This window comes from Manduca sexta, chromosome 9 (assembly GCF_014839805.1).
Source record: "Manduca sexta isolate Smith_Timp_Sample1 chromosome 9, JHU_Msex_v1.0, whole genome shotgun sequence".
Lineage (NCBI taxonomy): Eukaryota > Metazoa > Arthropoda > Insecta > Lepidoptera > Sphingidae > Manduca > Manduca sexta.
Window position 1 is genome coordinate 10,619,751 of NC_051123.1, and position 19,904 is coordinate 10,639,654.

Genomic DNA, 19,904 nt, shown 5'->3' on the forward strand with positions numbered 1-19,904 from the left:
ACTATAAATATATTATAGTCTGTTCAAATTTTTACCAACATATTTTTTTATCTCATTTTTGCAACATAAATAAAAATTAATTTAGGCCCTTTTAATAGTGAATAAGCTTTGTGTGTGCATATTGGGATATTTATTCCAAAATCGTGCGAGGAAGATAGACACCGTTAAATATATTTAGAAAATAAAATATGAATAGGTATTACAGAAATTTTATAAAAGGTTGGCAACGCATCTCTATCACCTTGGTATTGTATGTACCATCAGGTGAAGTGTATGCTCGTTTGTACCTCCTACATCATAAAAAAATGCCAATATAACAGTAGTGTTTCCCTTTACAACAGTTGTATCGAAATAAAAGCAGTATGTATCATTCATTTAATTTTATTTACTTCTCTACACGTCATATCTACATAATTATTAAGTTGTCAATACAGCATTTCATTAATAATAACAAATATACGTTCCGCAGTAAAGCGAGGTCAAAATAGAACAGGCCGATTAACTCTCATTCATACTTTATAATGCCGGTTGAAAGCAAATATCGTAAGATACATATAATAAAATTATAATAGGCCAATGTATCTACATTATAGATATAGAAGTAAAACTAATATGGGTGGGTCTCTACTTTCTTTAAAATATTTGTCTGTCCGTATGTTTGTACAGGCATCACGCAAAAACTACTGCATAGAATTGAGCACAATTTGCATCGGCATATTGCTAGAGCTCTAACCTAAAACGTAGGCTATTTCATACCAGGAAAATATAAAGCGGGACTTTTATCCCGGAATTTTTTCACGCGGGCGGAGTCGCAATTCATAACTAGTGAACTCGACGCGCTAACAAGGCCGGAATTAGTATATTTCATAGAATACTAATTAAATTCCTTTTAATGCTGGAACGATAATGCCAACACTATCTCTGATGACAATTACATTGTATTTAGTGTTAATACAATTTTGAACAGGGAAGTTATATGCTAAATCACCAGAATCGTGACAGCCATAAGCACTCCTTAATTCAATCACAACTAAAAATCATTCAGTTCCGACAGAAGCATCTGCTTTCGGCGGCTTTAACTTCTCCAACAAAGGTATTGCAACTCCCACCAACTCTTCCCAGTCGGCTAGTCTCTTACAAGGTTCACATTCGCATTCCTCCTCCAAATCCCCGTCCTCGAAGCCAAGATCCTCGCCTGAATAATCGTGACTATCAAGATGCAAGTCTTCGTCTACGCTCAGAGCTCTACTAAACCCTTTGGCCAAGTCTTTGGCTGTGTCTGAATAGTTTTTGTTATCTGTATCGAATTTTACCTGGAAAGGTAGAAAAATGGTATTTTTTAGCTGAGGATTACTTTAATTATTTTTTAAATGGATAAATTAAAAAAATTGTACAAAAATTTCATGCTTTTTTTTTACGTTTTTTTAAACGAGCTCATTATTATTTATGTAACAAGTTAACAATAGTCACTCTTTTTACATAGAAAATCAGTCATTTCCAATTGCTCGCGCACTCTATTATTTTTAGAGGGTATTTTTCTCCAAAAGCCTATATATTGATGATTTTAACTCAGTTTGGCGGTATAACAATGCAGTCAACTGCCAATAGTGTCTACGAATTAGATAATTTTATCAACTACATTGTTTATTCTGCGACATGAAGATTGGTAGAATTTAAAAAATGCCAAACTAATAACAGTCTTATTATTGACTACTCACATGATGTTTAAAAAGCGCCGGGTCGCTCGCTCGCCGGTCGCCGATCTTAGAGGCTTCACACGCTGCGAATACCGATTCATCGTCTAAAATTAAACACATCACACATTATATACTAATAAATACTCTAATTTAATAATATTAAGATAATGCTATGTTATGCCAAATATGACAAATATAAATTTGTTAACGTAATTTCATAATGATTACTTATGTTTACGCGAATATTAGACATCGAAGTAAAAATTGTTTTATTTCTTTGTGTTTTCGAGCGAAAATTAAAATATAAAAAACGCGTTAAAATCCGATAACTACTTTAATTTTGATGCGTTAGTTCCTTCATTTCAGTGTGTTTTAAAAATATGTACAGTTACAATTTGGTTTATTATATGACCAGGAAGAAATATTATATTTATTCATTAAAAAGAGTATGACGTATCGACAAAAGTAAAAAATAAAAAAAAACAAAAATAAATTTGTTGACCCCGACGTGATTTGAACACGCAACCTTCTGATCTGGAGTCAGACGCGCTACCGTTGCGCCACGGAGTCGTTGGAAACTCAACTGAAATTAAGTACTGGTTTACAATTCTCTATAAGTAATGTTTATAGATTTTTCACTGATATGAAATTAATCATTCGATTATGTCTATGCAACGATAATAAACATGTGATGTATTACTGTAATTTATTTAGTTGCAATGTAGAGTCCTTCATGTTTTTATATTGATTGTTTCAATCTTAAATCCCAAATATACGTTTATAGATGGACCTTTACCCTACCTTTTAATGTTCATAAAGGCATTAAAGGTGCGCGGAGCGTTTATCGATCTAAAGGATCTACCTCAAGACTAAAAATATTATTAAATTATTTCATAAAACCACGCATTTCATACTTCTATGGTTTTGACAATCGTTGCTATCTATTATCATATTCTCATATTAAATGAAACATTTATTTGTTTCGTAATCAGTTTAATGGCTATCAATTTATCTTGTCTTTAAAAATACTTTAGGCTACAATATCGCATTATATACCTATTTCAATATTCTAGGATAATGTTTATGAGAAAGATTAAATTTTAATTTTATATGACTGCGGTTTTCATATATAGTGATACGTAGAGACCTTTTAGACGTGGTTATCAAGATTCTGGGACGAGCTAATATAATTTTAGGATGGATTTTTAGTCTTTATCTGGTCGTCTCACTGTTTAGACCCATACGTTTTTGGAACTTCATAGTTATAGATAATCGTTTTCAGTTAACAAAAAATATGGTAACTGAGGTTTGATCGTGTCCTCGTTTTGAAATTACACAGAAAACTTTTCACCTATTTACGTGTTTGCTTACTTCTAACGGACGTTAAAATATCTTCTAAACTTTTGTATTTTGGTATTAAAATGAAGTAAAATAATGTGTTTATTGTACTTATTTCTAAAGAACAACTTTCTTTTTAAAAAAAATATTATTTGAATACAACTAGTAAGTAAAAACTATTTTCCCTTACGAAAATGAAACTATTTTGAATAGTACATATTAGGTAGTATATTTCACAAATCACAAATGTAGGAAAATATTTTTTGTATGGTTATTAGTATTATAACGACTGTATAGTGTACAATTGCAAGATTTCACAAGGACTCCGTGGCGCAACGGTAGCGCGTCTGACTCCAGATCAGAAGGTTGCGTGTTCAAATCACGTCGGGGTCAATAAGATAGTATATATTTTTACATTTAAAAAAAGTTACACTTTGAGTAGAATCGAGTTTGAAGTAGTTACTACACCTTGTCTCTAAATTTATTCATAAGTGGCGTCACAGTTATTATTTTTAAAAATTTTCGGCTTTTTGGAACGATCTCAATCTTAATCTTCGGTCCGATACCGAAGATGTGAATGTCAATTTATTGATAAGAATGTCAATAATTCTTTCAGGTCCATTTTCGCAATGGATGGAAAATGCGATTGCGATAATTTATTCATATCGTTAAAGAATGACTTTAGGTGTAGAAGGCGAGTGACAGCCCCGGATCTAGGGGGGGGGGGGGGGGGGGGCAAGCCAGGGCCCGTGACCCGTGCGGCAAATTCAAACTTGGCAGACGAATACACATCTCATCATTAACACCACTTTAACTACTGCGACATCTATACTCTATTCTATTATATAAAGCTGAAGAGTTTGTTTGTTTGTTTGTTTGTTTGAACGCGCTAATCTCAGGAACTACCGGTTCGAACTGAAAAATTATTTTTGTGTTGGATAGTCCTTTGTTCCTGGAATGCTATAGGCTATATATCATCACGCTATGACCAATAGGAGCGGTTCAGTAATGGCTAATCTCAGGAACTATCGGTTCGAACTGAAAAAATATTTTTATGTTGGATAGCCCTTTGTTCCTGGAATGCTATAGGCTATATATCATCACGCTATGACCAATAGGAGCAGAGCAGTAATGAAACATGTTGCAAAAACGGGGAAAATATATTAGTTTTGAGAGCTTCTGTTGCGGGTTAAAGTTATGCAACAATGATGTATGACGGGATTGTACCTCTTAAATAGTTATACAAAAATTTATTATAAAACAAAGTCCCCCACTGAATTTGTCTGCCTGAACGCGTTAAACTCAAAACCTACCCAACGTATTAGGATAAAATTTGGTATGGAGACAGTTTGAGACCCTGTGAAGAACACAGGCTCCCGGGAAAATATATAGCATGACTTTTATAACGGAAAACGTTAGCCTGAAAAACTTTATAACGTGGGCGGAGCCGCGGGCAAAAGCTAGTCCAGTATATAACACACATAAATTATTTCCCGCGGAGCACGAAATGATGATGATGACAAAATTAAAAATTTAGGTGGTTAGGGGCGGCATTATCCAGATTTTGCCCCGCCTTAAAAAAATTCAAGATCCGGGGCTGGCGAGTGACTAGCTCGCTCTCACTCGGTCATTAAGAGTGCTTTTAAAGAATACAGTTTATAGCGTACAAATGCTTGATCTGATATTCCTTGTGACACGTCCACAGACCCAAACACAAATAACACGAGGAGAAGCACGTCACGCTCAATGGCCCGACTACTTTACGGGCTAAGTGCGGAAAAGGGAACCCATAACCATAAACCAATACGAGCAGAATTATAGTTACGCTAGCGGCCATAAACAAAACTAATAAAGATAGGTGAGAGGAAGTATGGGCTGAAGTCTCATTCGCCATACTCCATACAAAACAAAACGATTAGCTGTCATATCACTGTAACTGGTTTGATTGGTTAATTAGTAAATGTTTTGTAACCATTGGTATTAATTACTCCGCTCGAACTGGTTCATTCATGCTATGTATGAATTAATGAATCGCTCCTAGCCGAAATTCGGCTACGGCGGCCAATCTCAACGGACATCAGCTAGATAGGCAGGAGATTTAAAGTGCACAAGTATGTGCACAATACACAGGTGCATTCTGTTCCTTCACTCTCATAGTCCGGTGAGATTGTAATACGACTTGACCGGAGAGAAATTCATACTGTAGAGTAAGGTGCGTTGGGGTTAAATCGGACGCTTTTTCGACGTGTTAAACAGTCTTCTCGAATTATTTTTTTACAATAATTCTATAGGAGCTATCATAATGAATCATTAACTTAGCTATAAGTTATTAAATATACTAAATGGTATATATTTTTCAATCCCTTATATATAACAGTCAATGTTTTATAGGGCTTTAAAAAGTACCATACTTTTAGAAATGTGTGAGAAAGATAGGACCTTCACAGGTATAGTTCGGACTACTATCTAAAATCGTCTATGATACAGGGATTCTAAAATCCATAAAAGAGCATATTCTGATCTAGATATTCATTTATAACCATTCAAAAAAAATTATAAATTTCGTAAGATATTTTTAGAAGCGAACTTTGTTTTTTTAATAGTTCTAGGCATACGATCATACCCCACATGAATGACACTGTACATATTTTTAAAAATATTCAAAGAAATAGTACATACACGTGTAAATAAACAATAAATAAACCAAATCGACCATTCGTCTGAGCTAAAAAAAATACACAATTAGTGAGTTCAGACGTTTTCGTGTATAAATTTTGATAAAAACTTGCAATATTTTACAAGTGCTAGATCGAACGATTTTTATCCGTTCTTTAACGACAAATAATTGTATGTGTAAAGATCGGATCTCAGGGAATATACGTGTTTCGACAAATTTGAATAAACAAGTCACAAGATTTATTTCCTTTATGATAGTATATACCTACAAAATTAATTGAAAACAGTAAATACTCAATTAAAATTAGGCAAATTCTTGCATGGGGTTAATCCGGATCTGCCATGGAATGACAAAACACCAATATTCTGTTTGTTAGCACCGTAAACATTATTTACTTGACGGATTCACTCATGTGAACTAGTGAAACGTAGGGAACAAGATGGGGTCGCAGGTAGTGTTGTCCGAAAACAAAAATTATAACACAATTACGAGTTATTTGATTTATACGATGTTATACCTCCTACGATCTTACCCCAACGCACTAGATAAAGATGTCAAAAGCACGATTCTACCATGTCGACAATCACGATGGTGATCTAGACACAGTTTGTAAAGACTAGCATCGACTAACTAATATGCATAAATGCGGTCTGCCAATCATTGTAATGATAACTAGATTTAATATAAATTACACAAGTGAATCGGGCACGAATCGGGTCATTTGTACCCTTGGCTACTGGTTACTCCTACAGAGGTATTACGTAAATGAAGTGCTAATTAAAAGTAGGGTAGAGTCTGAATACAGTGGTTATTACCGAATCTAAGTACTATACTTACCGATAAACGCAGCAAGCGCCACCGCAGCTTGGTGCGCAGTTTGCGGTGCAAGCGCTGTGTGCGCGTGCGCATTCCACAGGGCGCGCGTGAGTAACGCGGCGAGGTGGTGGTCCCGCGCGGCGGCGGCGCCAGTGAGCGCGGAGGCCGCGAGCGCCGCGCCGCGCGACACGTTGGCCCCCGAGCCGCACACGTTCACGAGCACGCCCGCCGCGCCGCAGCGCACGCTCCAGTCATCTGGTTGGAGTGATGTTTTGAAGTACTTTAACGGGTAGAGTTGATAGTTTTGATGGTTAGTGATGTACTTAGTTGCTTTTATTTTTTAAATAGATTGGTATCATTTAAATGATTGCATTGTGACACAAATAGAATAACATATTTTTGCGTTCTAAGAAAAAAGAAATCGTAAGTAGCACATTTATAAAAGTGGAATACAGTGATATTAGGTGCTCACCCTAACATTCCTAAAAGTTCCTTGCTGCAGTTAATAAAAATTTAACCAGGTCCAAATAATACCTTATATTTTTAAACTAAAAATAAACTAATAAATATATTACCAGTAAATTCGGTATCAGCTGACTAACCTTCTTACATCTTATATCTCATCGTAATTACTGACGAAGAATTTGCTTAATAACTCTCCGAATAAATATGACTGAATTTAACGAATACACCCGAACTAGTTTACACACTCGTGTTCGTGACTATCCGGTAATAGTCGGCAAATTCCAAATGAGGTTTACCATGTTGCAGGAACGGTTCGAGCTCGTGCAGCGCGCCGTCGAGCTCGAGGCGCTGCGCGGCGCGCGGCGAGCGCGACAGGTTGCCGAGCGCGCGCACCGCCTCGCACGCCGCCGCGCCGCGCCCCGCACCCCCCGCACCCGCCGCACCCGCACACAACCACCGACACGTCGCTAACAACCAACATTCAATTATTGACGGTATCCATTATACAAGTTAAATATTTATTTGGATACCGCAGTTCATTAACACTTTGATTTAAATTTTTTATGAATCTATTAATCTTTAATTTCTGTGTTTGATCACTTTACTGTTGTAATAGAGAATTTATTTATTTATTATAGGCAAACAATTTGAACAGTAGTTTATAATGGTCGTCTTGAGCCGAGGTTCGTAACCCGTACTATGAAATTATATTTCATAGTAATGTTTCCGGAAACAAGTTGACAGCGTCTGCGCGGAACCTAATATTTACGCATCTTCTATTTATCAGCCTCAATGGCTACTCTAATTCGTGTTACTAAATATCTTTAATTTTAACTACTCACAGATCACAATTTCAATGACCGTAGACAATATTTTATAAATCCAACTACACCACACCTTTACATATCTTATCGATGGTATCCTCGAGTGGGTCCGGAATGTCCGATGGGTCTCGGTAGAACGTGATGTTGTTCAAGGTGGCGAGGGCGGCAGTCGCGAGCTCACTGCGACGCTCCGACCAGCTGGACTGTTGCTCGTCAGTCAACTCCTGGAGTCAACACGATTGACTTTAATGATGATAATGAACAGAAATTTTATAAGAAAATTCATTTAGGAAATTGAGATAAAAAACCGAGTGAGATTTTAGGGGATTGAAACTAGAATTTTAATTAATTCAAAAGTTAGACCCAAGTTTTTTTTTACCAGAGTGGCAAGTATAAATAAGTCGACTTTACACTTTTTAAAGTGTTACTTTTTCGAATATGACATTGGTAAAAATAAAAACACAGATAGTCTATAGTAACCCAAATATTTGTTACCAGAGCGGCTTCATAGTATAACTAAATCGACTTCACAATTTTTTAAGTGTGTTACTTTTTCGAATATGACACTGGAACTAATAAAAACACAGATAACATCAGTCTATGGAACACTACAGAAAAGTATTATAGTTAAGGCGTTAGCATACCGTGTGCGGCGCTGCCTCCGCGAGCCGCAGACAGCCGAGCAGCGCGGCCGCGACCCGTGCGGCGTGCGCGCTCGCCAGCCCGCGCCCCGCGACCTCCGCCAGGCACAGGTTGGCCACCACGCGCACCGTCTAACGCAATATCTATACTATTATACTCAACCCATTTAGCAGCGGAATGTTTGCCGGCAAACATGACAGCTACATGATATTACACGTGTCACGGGAATATAACCTTATTATTTTTACACTAGCTTCCGCCTGCAGCTTCGCCCGCGTGGATTTCGGACTTCAAAAATGGAGGGGGTGCTCAGTTTGTCGGGATGTTTTTTTAATGTATGGTGGTATGCAGGTGGTCCGATTGTCCGGTCAGGGTTTAATAATGGGATCATGGTGAAATCGAAGGAAGCATATAGCATGATTCAGTATTCACGCGTGATGGCTTATTACTAGCGTATTTCATGTATAACTTTGGTGTTTCTATACCGATTTCTATGATTATTTTTTAAGGAATATTTAATAATGTTAACTTTTTTAATTAGGGATGACTGAGAGTGTTATAAACGTAAGAGTAGACAAATATAATGAGAAAGCTTCGAACTGCTAAGCTATCGGGAGTTACACGTGTTATTGTGAGTCAACGATAAAAGATAGACATATGCTGTCGTGGGATATTTTTTATATAATTTGAAGGAGAACATTTCCGTCAAACATGATTTCTGTGTAGCTTTAACCATTAAGGTTGCACACGCGACGGAAGCTTAAAAAATGGAGTAACTTCTCCCGTTTTCCCAATATTTCCCTTCACTGCTCTGCTCCTATTAATTGTAGCGTGATGAAAAGTATACTATAACCAGCTCAGGAGTATGAAAAATAATTGTACCAAGTTTCGTTAAAATCCGTCGAGTAGTTTTTGTTTCTATAACGGTTATACAGACAGACAGACAAAAATTTTACTAATTGCATTTTTGGCATCAGTATCGATCCCTAATCACCCCCTGATAGTTATTTTGGAAATATATTTCATGTACAGAATTGACCTCTCTACAGATTTATTATAAGTATAGATAGATATTTTTTACATAATAAGGTTATTTTTCCGTGACACGCGTAATGTCACGTAGCACGTTGCACGCACGTCATGTTTGCCGGCAAACATTCCGCTTCTAAATGGGTTAATGAGACTTTCCCGCCCTCACACACACCACTACAACTCCTGTAAGCCAGGATCAACAGCGACACGCATTTTATGACACCGAGCGGTGAAGCTCGGCGAGTCTCAGGGAAAAACTAATATCTCACTATCCCGCAACGAAATTAATCAAATAGAAAGATAGGGAGGAGTTGGAAATATTAATTGTCCACTTCCCTCCATAGCAATACTATTATACTGCCGTGCTAAGCTCTGCCTCGGTGGCGTAGTTGTACTGCATGCGCGGTACAACAGCGCTCTGAGGTCCTGGGTTCGAATCGTGGGTCGGGCAAAGTGATATTTGGATTTTTCTGCTCAGTATCAGCCCGAAGTCTGGAATTTGTGCCCGATATGGCGATAGGCTCGCCCCCTATCACATCGTGGGACGGAACACACTTGGCGAAAAATGGGTGCCCTGGTTGCGCCTCTGTATACCCCTTCGGGGTTAAATTCGTGATGTGTGTGTGTGTGTGTGCTAAGCTCAAAAGCGGTATCTCAAAAAAAACAAAATTTTGATTTATATGTCGTCAGATAGCTTATATAAATATCCATCAAATGAACTTAACTAAACAACGGTATCTTGTTTAGAACTTGTTAAAAAAAACATAGAAGAGTTTCTCTATCGCAGTTTTACATACAAAACTATATTTACAAAATCGATTATCTCGAAATAAGGTTTCCCTGACATACCGCTTTTGCACTTAGCACAGCAGATTAAGTGTTATCCATCGTATACATTAATGGATGGATAATATACACCTGAACATAATGAAAAAAGGTTCACGATGCACGGCAATATATAAATTAAAAAGCTAGAAGAGTAGAAGAGTTTGTTTGTTTGAACGCGTTAATCTCAGAAACTACTGATTCGAATTGAAAAGTTCTTTTAGTTTTCACATTTATCGAGGAAGGGTAATGGATTTCGATGACACTTGAAATGGTGATAGTTTGAGACCCTGGGAAAAACATGGGCTACTTTCAGGCGGGTGAAGCCGCGAGCAATAATAATATGCAATGAGATGAACTGTCCTCTGCTAGGCACGGGTCTCCTCTATAACCTCTAAAGTCCACCGAGCTGACCTAGTGCGGTTTGGTAGACTTCACACACCCTCAAAATTCCTATAAAGAATATTTCAGGTATGCAGGTTTTCTCACGATATCTTCTTTCACCGTTAAAGCAACCGGTAATTCACAATGAATATACACATAATTTTAGAAAACTCAGATGTAGAGTTTGTAGCTATATGGGATTCTGAACTTTAACTTGATAAATTAAACTCCAAGGATGGCACTGAGTAAGTTTATATTTAAACGCTCCATACAATTTTACTTACGTGTGTTTCGGTCTCATGATGTGTTTACGAAAGAGTGAAGTGATGTGAAGTGTTTACGTAGAGTATTTACTCGAACAACTTTCGAGCAGGTTCGCACACGTTTATTCATCACATTTGACATTCTTATACTCTTCAAATCAGTTCATTTTATGAATATTATACATAAAATCAAGCAAACAAATGAATAAATGTAATGAGCTCTTAAATTTACAAGTAAGTAACACCATTTATGAATTTAATTATTAAGAGAAAATTGTAGTACAAAAAACCGTGATAAAATTCGTAAAAATAGTTTTATGTCAACGAATAAGTACCTTAATCAGGACATCTTCGTTAGACCCGTCTGAATCACCCAAGTCGGAACCTGAAAATTGCAAGACTGTAATCTCATACTGTTACCCACGAGAGTCTGCCATTTTCAATGATATACTTACCAACTGAATGCAGGTCGGGATCTGAATCCGCATCCCTAGCGTCGTTGTCGTTGCGTTTCGTGTACGACTCTAGTATCGTCAGCAGGACGTCGATGCCGCCGGGCTCGTTGTAAATCTATTGGACGAAAATACATACATTTCTAAGTAAGTAAAATCTATTGGACGAAAAATAGATCCAGGGTGTCCCAGAAAGTAGTGTCAAGCGGAGGTCCAGAGATAAAGCACCCTTGGGGCCTTGGGGTATCCGAATCACCACCATGTATGTTCCGCGATTTTTCATAGTTTTCGAGTTATGAATATTTTTCAGAATTTTTGAAAATTTTCGTTTTGAACGATTAAATGTTTTTTTTTTTAAATAGAAGACTTATTCGAGATTTTTTATTGCAACTAAATTTACATTAGTTGTACTTTTTGCTGAAAACAATCAGCTTCGTAACTTTAATGAAAATTATGAAAATGTTGGTGTAGAGTGAAAACTTATTGTTACGCGCCGCTATCCTAGCCGATGACATCGGGCGTTTCCGGAAGTATTCGGCTGCGCGGGCAGGCTGGCAGAAGAGAAGATATGTCACGCGGCGACTATTCTATTATTATTCTCTCTGGCTGGACGTTGTCAAAAGAATGTTTAAAATTGTATTCTGTAATTATTTTGCTAATATAATGTTTACAGTAAAAAGAGCGTTTTACATTCAGAAGTGGGATTATACAAATGATAATTTGAAGTTACATTGAATTCGAATGTGAAGAGAACTATCGGAATAAATCTGTGATGAATCATTGAATGCCAAAATTAAAATTACCAGATTCTCAGATTTTAGTTACCATGGCAACGTCTACGTCTGTTGAAGTAAATATGTTGGGAATGCATATGGAATTGATGTCTGCACATTAGTACGATTCACGACATTCATAACAAAAACTTCGTTATGCCGGCTGCTTGGCTCACTGGAGAGGGTGTTTTTTTTAGAAACTAAATCATTGGAGACAGGAATGATTGGAGTCATGTGTAGTCAAATCGGTGGCGCAACACTTCAGGCTGACAATGCGAACGTGCGTAACTGTTTAATTTATTTAATCTGATCTGTCTGTGGCCGTGAGCCTTTTGATCATATTCTGTCTGTAGTCATGAGCATTCTGATCATATTTTGTCTGTAATCATGAGCATTCTGATCATATTCTGTCTGTAGCCATGAGCATTCTGATCATATTCTGTCTGTGACCATGAACATATTCTGTCATTCATTGTCTGTGATCATATTCTCTGTAGACATGAGCATTCTGATTTGTGTTGCTGGGCCCTATTTGTTTAAAATATAGGTACCCAATTCAGTTCTACTTTCTCAAATTTATTTTTGTGAATACCTTACGGTATTCACTTTGCAGGATGGCCGATGTTACGCGCCGCTATCCTAGCCGATGACATCGGGCGTTTCCGGAAGTATTCGGCTGCGCGGGCAGGCTGGCAGAAGAGAAGATATGTCACGCGGCGACTATTCTATTATTATTCTCTCTGGCTGGACGTTGTCAAAAGAATGTTTAAAATTGTATTCTGTAATTATTTTGCTAATATAATGTTTACAGTAAAAAGAGCGTTTTACATTATGTTTTATGAATTATGACTTAAATTTTCTTCTTTAAATTTAAAAACCTAAACAGGTGACTTCGTAGTTCTAAGGTAGATCAAAAACTTCTCCAGACTCTCAATTTACATATTCATTAAAAAAACATAGTCCTTCATGGGGGCTATTTTGGCTAAAATCAGCCTTAAAAGATAGCAAGGTGGAAAATTCTTAAAATTTGCCATTAGTTTATAATTATTTTTTTTTGACAAACAAAGGAACTTTAGTATTAGGTTTTTACTGCACCCCTTGTGTACAAATGCGTAAAAAGTTGTTTGATCAATGATAATGTTGACCAAGTAGGTTATTATGCTTCTTCCCTATAACACAAACTAAAGCGATTTATTATGTTCTAATTTCAATTGAACACAGTAACATACATTGAGTCTCGCGTGGTGGTGTTCCGCGGCCATGTTGCCGAGCGTGTAGGCGAGCCGCACCGCGAGCGGCGGACGTGGCGCGCACGCGGCCAGCGCGCGGAGGAGGATGCCCGCGCCGCGCGGACTCGCGCACAGCCACGCGCAGCACTCCGCTTCGGCTGACAGCACGCTGTCCGACACCATTGAATAAAATACTTATGAGGTCGCCTCTATAATAATAAATAAATAATAATATCAGCCCTGTATTATATACTTGCCACTGCTGAGCACGTGCCTCCTCTACTACCGAGAGGGATTAGGCCTTAGTCCACCACGTTGGCATAGTGCGGATTGGTAGACTTCACTCACCTTCGAAATTCTTATAGAGAACTTCTCAGATGTGCAGATTTCCTCACGATGTTTTCCTTCATCGTTAAAGCGAACGATAAATTCACCAAACAATACACACATGATTTTTTATGTGTCAGAGGTGTGTGCCCTTGGGATTTGAACCTGCGGACATTCGTCTTGGCAGTCCGTTCCACACCCAACTAGGTCGCCTCTACGTAAACATTTTTTAACTAGTTTATTATGAAATCATTGTATTTGTAGAGGAGAAACTAGTGTTTATAATATCAAAATAAAATAAAATAATTCCATTTCATTTCAGTAGTCCAGCATCTGACAACTGGCCGTAAAAACTAGCAAAGATGAGATAAAACATTTTCCTTAACTAGGTGAACACGAATCGAACATATTCTATAAAGCTGTTCGACTTGATCGTGGTAATAATCAAGAGCGTAGCCAGCCGCTCTTGATTATTACAGCAGAGCGTGGCCCGGGGGAGACGGGGGGCAAGTTGATATATAAAATTATGAATTGTAGGTAAAGTCGAGAGCACATGTCCCTCCCCCACGCCCCCTGTCCCGCTTTAACAATAACATACAGCAGAGCGTAATTGAGCATAGAGGGATGATCGATCAAGCAAGTCCAGTTAGACTTAGAACTTTGGGTTCTTTACATTAGCAAACTTTTTTAGAATCTCTAGGGGGATATTGCAATTGTCGACGCCTTTGGTAGTAATGTCGTCACCTGAGACACCGCGCCACGTTAGTGAGCACGTCCCTGTCGGTGTGGTGCTGCAGCGCGGCGAGCAGCTCGCCGAGCGCGCCGCTCGCGACGAACTCGCGCGAGTCGCTCGCCCCGGCGCTCGCCAGGTTCCGCAACGCGCCCGTCAGCTGGTACAGCGCGTGCGTCGACTGTTCTGATACCGACCGCGGATTTTCTGCCTTCTGTGAATGATAACGACTTCTTTTTAGGCAAGGAACTTGTGTTCATATTTCTTAGTCAAATAATTCCATTACGTATTGTATTAAAATATTCAAAAACACATTAATGAATACATTTGTTGAGATCATTAGTTCTATGGTTATGCAGAACTGTAAAATATGCAAAACTGTTAACTATAATATTAATTTTCCTAAAAAATATGCCAATGCTCCATACAGATGACAGGCAATTAATTCGCATAAGAAATTGTTTTTGTTCATCGTACGTCGAAGAGCTATTAATCTAATCTTACCGCAGTGTTGAGTATCTTAAGATGCAGCGCGGCGAGATGCACGGCGCCGGCGCGGTGCGCGAGCGCACACAGCGCGGGGTCGAGGGCGAGGAAGCGCAGCGCGCCCGCGCCGTACACGCAGCACTCGCCCTCCGACACCGGGTCTGCTCGCCCGCATCCCTCCACCAGTAACTCTGCGCATGTTTAACAAGTCACACACACACACACACCATCACGCATTTTATCTCCGAAGAGGTATGCAGAGTTGTAACCAGGGCACCCACTTTTCGCCAAGTGTGTTCCGTCCCAGGATGTGATAGGGGGCGAGCCTATCGCCATATCGGGCACAAATTCCAGACTGCGGGCTGGTATTGAGCAGAAAAACCCAATTATCACTTTGCCCGACCCGGGATTCGTACCCAGGACCTCAGGGCGCTGTCGTACCGCGCATGCAGTACAACTACGCCACCGAGGCAGTCCGTCAGTTTAACAAGTCTCAAGTAAATATTTATCAGTTATCGTATTAAACAAGTAATGTAGATAGTAATAATTTTATGACTATTTATATGCAAACGTAGATTCAAGTGCGACTTTTAAATTTGGCCGGCTTATGCGACGAGTAGCATTTACTCAAGTGTGAAACATGCCTTCACTCAGCCTCTTAACTATTGCTGGCTAAAATAGCAGTGTGAAGACGTAGAAAACGTAATTACACTACTACGACATTATAAAGGTCGCAAAAATTACATTACGTTGCTCAAAAATTGCTCGTCAGAAAATTAGGTTTTTAGTGGCTTTTAGTGCTTTAAGCAGATATAAAAATATAAAAAGAGTTGGCAACACTAACTTCAGTCTATAGTTCACTCGCATCGCATTTACATAACTTCTAAAATGCATTAAAATATCTTAACAAAGTTTTGTAGTGTTGCAACTTGCCAAGTAAATTAGTGTTGTGGAAGAAATGGTCATTCTTGTCGTTTCTGGCGATTTTGAACACAAGCTTGCAAGCGGCGGCCAAGTGCGGTCCAGTTACTCTCATCTGCAACAAATGGTATTGTCAACACAAATTGTCTACCTGACCTAATAATATAGATATAAAGCAGACATTTTGTACGGTTAATGAGACAAAGCAAGTAAAGCTGTTGGTATTGCGCCTAATCTCTCTTCGGTCATGTCGTATGTGCAATACAATATATTCTGCGTACATGGCTGATCTCCATTGAGATCGGCCTCCACAACCGAAATTCGGTTAGGAAGGAATCAGAATGAGATAATACACAAAGAATATTATAATATCCGGTTCCTTGACAATTGTCAACCCCATATTCTTCAAGCTTTGCTCATATAATAACGCCACGCGATTAATGACCAATAAATGATAATTTTCATACACAAACTATAGACTGTTCTAGAATAAAAAACTCAGGTTCTCACCGTCAGCATAGCCCGTGCTATAGCCACCAGCACGCGTTCGTCCTCGCTGTCCACATGAGTGTACAACGCGCGCAGCACCAACTCCCCGTAGACTGCTCCCGGGGCGTGTTTCTTTCTCTAGTAGTACTCTGCAGTATCTCTAGTAGAGATACTGTGCGATTCACGTCGATAGTGCGTTGTGATAGAGCCTCGGAAAGCTCTAGTACTGTCATACTGTGAATTTGAAAATTTTGAGCTTACAAGTAAACTGATACTGTAGAATTGGAAATGTAGAGTTTAGTCTATTAAATAGAAAGAATGGCAACTCGATAAAAGATGTTTAAATTCTGCTTCGTTTATTTATATCGCAAAGATCCTCTAACTAGTATTGTTATACTATTGTTATAGAATTGGAAATGTAGAGTTTACTCTAGCAAGTAGAAACAATGGCAACTCGATGAAAGGTTTAATTTCTGCTTTGCTTATTTATATCGTAAAGACCCTCCATCTAGCACTGTCGTAATATAGAATTGGAAATCTAGAGTTTACTCTATCAAATAGAAACAATGACAACTTGACGAAAGAGGTTTAAATTCTGCTTTGTTTATTTATATTGCAAATTACAATAAGGCGTACTATCTGTCTGTCATATTTTAGTTGATATAAAAATATTTTTGTGTTACAATATCTTGCTTTACTCTCTAATCACAATGGAATAGTTTTGTAAGTCGAGCGAGTTACTCCTTTCCACTAACATTGAAATCTTATAAATATTAAAAAATGCAAAAAATGATAAAACCGTTTGGATGTTTGTAAGAAGTAAACGTGGAAACAGTATAGTGTACTTGAATGCAATTTGACACTCGAATAAAACATGTCCTGGATTAACATATTGGCTATTAATCCCGGTAATTTTATCGTAACAATGGATTTTAAATTAAATTCTTTAAACAAATGGCGCTCAGGGCCGTAGCTAGACTTGAATTTAAGGTAGAGCAGCTGCGGTTACAGGTAGGGCGGAGGTAAATATTTTACTACTATCTGGTCAATCGATTTTTGGCTTTCTTGACTTGTGAACGTGAATGAGTCTGGTCAATACTTACGTAATTGTTAGGGTAATATACAGAGCATAACAAAATGTCCTTAAATCTCGAAAGGGGATTATTCCATCCATCAATACGAACTTCCAAATCTATATCTATACTTATAATAAATCTGTAGAGAGGTCAATTCTGTACATGAAATATATTTCCAAAATAACTATCAGGGGGTGATTAGGGATCGATACTGATGCCAAAAATGCAATTAGTAAAATTTTTGTCTGTCTGTCTGTCTGTATAACCGTTATAGAAACAAAAACTACTCGACGGATTTTAACGAAACTTGGTACAATTATTTGTCATAATCCTGAGCTGGTTATAGTATACTTTTCATCACGCTACAATTAATAGGAGCAGAGCAGTGAAGGGAAATGTTGGGAAAACGGGAGAAGTTACTCCATTTTTTAAGCTTCTGTCGCGTGTGCAACCTTAATGGTTAAAGCTACACTGAAATCATGTATGACGGAAATGTTCTCCTTAAAATTATGTAAAAATATCCCACGACAGCATATGTCTATCTTTTATGGTTGACTCACAATAACACGTGTAACTCCCGATAGCTTAGCAGTTCGAAGCTTTCTCATTATATTTGTCTACTCTTACGTTTATAACACTCTCAGTCATCCCTAATTAAAAAGTTAACATTATTAAATATTCCATAAAAAGAATCATAGAAATCGGTATAGAAACACCAAAGTTATACATGATATGCTAATAATAAGCCATCACGCGTGAATACTGAATCCCATCATCAGACCCTGACCGGACAATCGCACCACCTGCATACCACCATACATTAAAAACATCACGACAAATTGAGCACCTCCTCCATTTTTGAAGTCCGAAATCCACGCGGGCGAAGCTGCGAGCGGAAGCTAGTCGTGAAATAAAAACCAACTGGTCCATATAATTTGATTGAGTAGTTACGTATAATTTATTGCATTGCCCCACAATGCCCCCTCCCTAGCTACGGCCCTGATGGCGCTAGCATCGTGCAAGTGGCACCAAAAATCACTACAGTATTAGAAACTTTTGTAACAATGAAGACTTACCACGGAGGGAAACCGCGAGCAACTTATAGTATACACATACTTCTTTATACTATTAGTTTTAAGGTGTATTTTAATTTTGTTTTAGATCGTACTTACTTTTCATATTGGCCGGGTGTAGTGTTGGGCAGCTGAACAGCCAAATGTTTGACGCCAATGTTCCCCAGAGAGGTCGAACTCACGTCATACGAAAGACTTCTTCCACTGGAGTAATGTTTACGCTTTGATTTTGAATCGGGACTCAAAGCTAAAAAATTTCAAAGATAATAGTTTATCGAGAGATATACAATCTTACTTATAAATTTGTTTTAGAGTTAAGAGGTGGTTAAGAATTGCTTAAATAGCTGTCAAAAACATTACTGATTCCTAGTTTAAACCTTATTAAGAGGCAAGATGGCAGGTTTTGACTTACAGCTGATCGAGTAAATTTGTGTTTTAACTAAACATAGCTTTGCGAAATTTTTATAAGTAAGATTGATAATCTAATGTATACCGCTAAAGAGTTTGTTTGTTTGAAAGTGGTAATCTCAGAAATTACGAAACCGATTTTGAGAAAAGAATCACTAAGCGCAACTACATTATACCTGAGAACTACTTTTTAATTCCGGGTTAATATCTATCCCGGAAAAACTTGTGACGCGGGCGGAGTCGCAGGCAAAAGTTAGTAAGTTATATAAATTGTAAAATTCAATGTTACAATTATTTATTTGAAACCTTACGTAATTTCAAATACTGATTGCGTGCTGAAAACAGATTTATCGGTAGTTTTTATTGTTTAAAATATAACATATAGCATTAAATATTATATCATATCGCTGGAACTATTTATTTTGACCTTGATGTGTTGAAGGGCACGGGTCATAAGAAAGGTACTTATAATTCGTCTACAGAAAGGATAGCTTGGCATCTATATGAAACATCAAATTGGGTTTGTTTTTAGGAATATTTTTCAGGGAATTATCGGGCTAAAAACATACTTAAAAAGCTTGCACTACATGGGAATGGTATAAAACAGTAGCGCTATGTCAATTTTTTTAATTCGCTATAAGTAAAGTGACCCCACTGCGCCTGATGGTAAGTGGAGTGGGGTCCAATAGAATGTCGACTGACGAGAGATGATTACCCTCACAGTCGACGCAATTATGCCGGCCTGTTGGATCCGGATATATACAGGCTGATCCCGGAACGCCACACACTTACGTAAGCCACTATGGCGGGTTTTAACACCCTGTGTACGGTGGTCGCTATCCAGGCTAATATAAAATACTAGCGACCCGCCCCTGCTTTGTACGGGTGCAATATTTCTCCACTATTTAATGGATGTTATTATACATATAAACCTTCCTCTTGAATCACTCTATCTATAAAAAAAAACCGCATCAAAA

The 19,904-nt window shown here is 38.0% G+C and overlaps 2 non-coding genes and 1 pseudogene across 2 annotated transcripts; 1 reads left to right on the forward strand and 2 right to left on the reverse strand.

Moving 5' to 3' along the window:
• Positions 1-384: 384 nt before the first annotated feature.
• The window catches only part of LOC119188857, a 22,822-nt pseudogene continuing 3,302 nt past the window's right edge, over positions 385-19,904 (reverse strand).
• On the reverse strand, positions 2,196-2,267 carry Trnaw-cca. Its single transcript has one exon. It is a non-coding gene; the product is annotated as a tRNA-Trp (tRNA).
• Trnaw-cca lies at positions 3,357-3,428 on the forward strand. Its single transcript has one exon. It is a non-coding gene; the product is annotated as a tRNA-Trp (tRNA).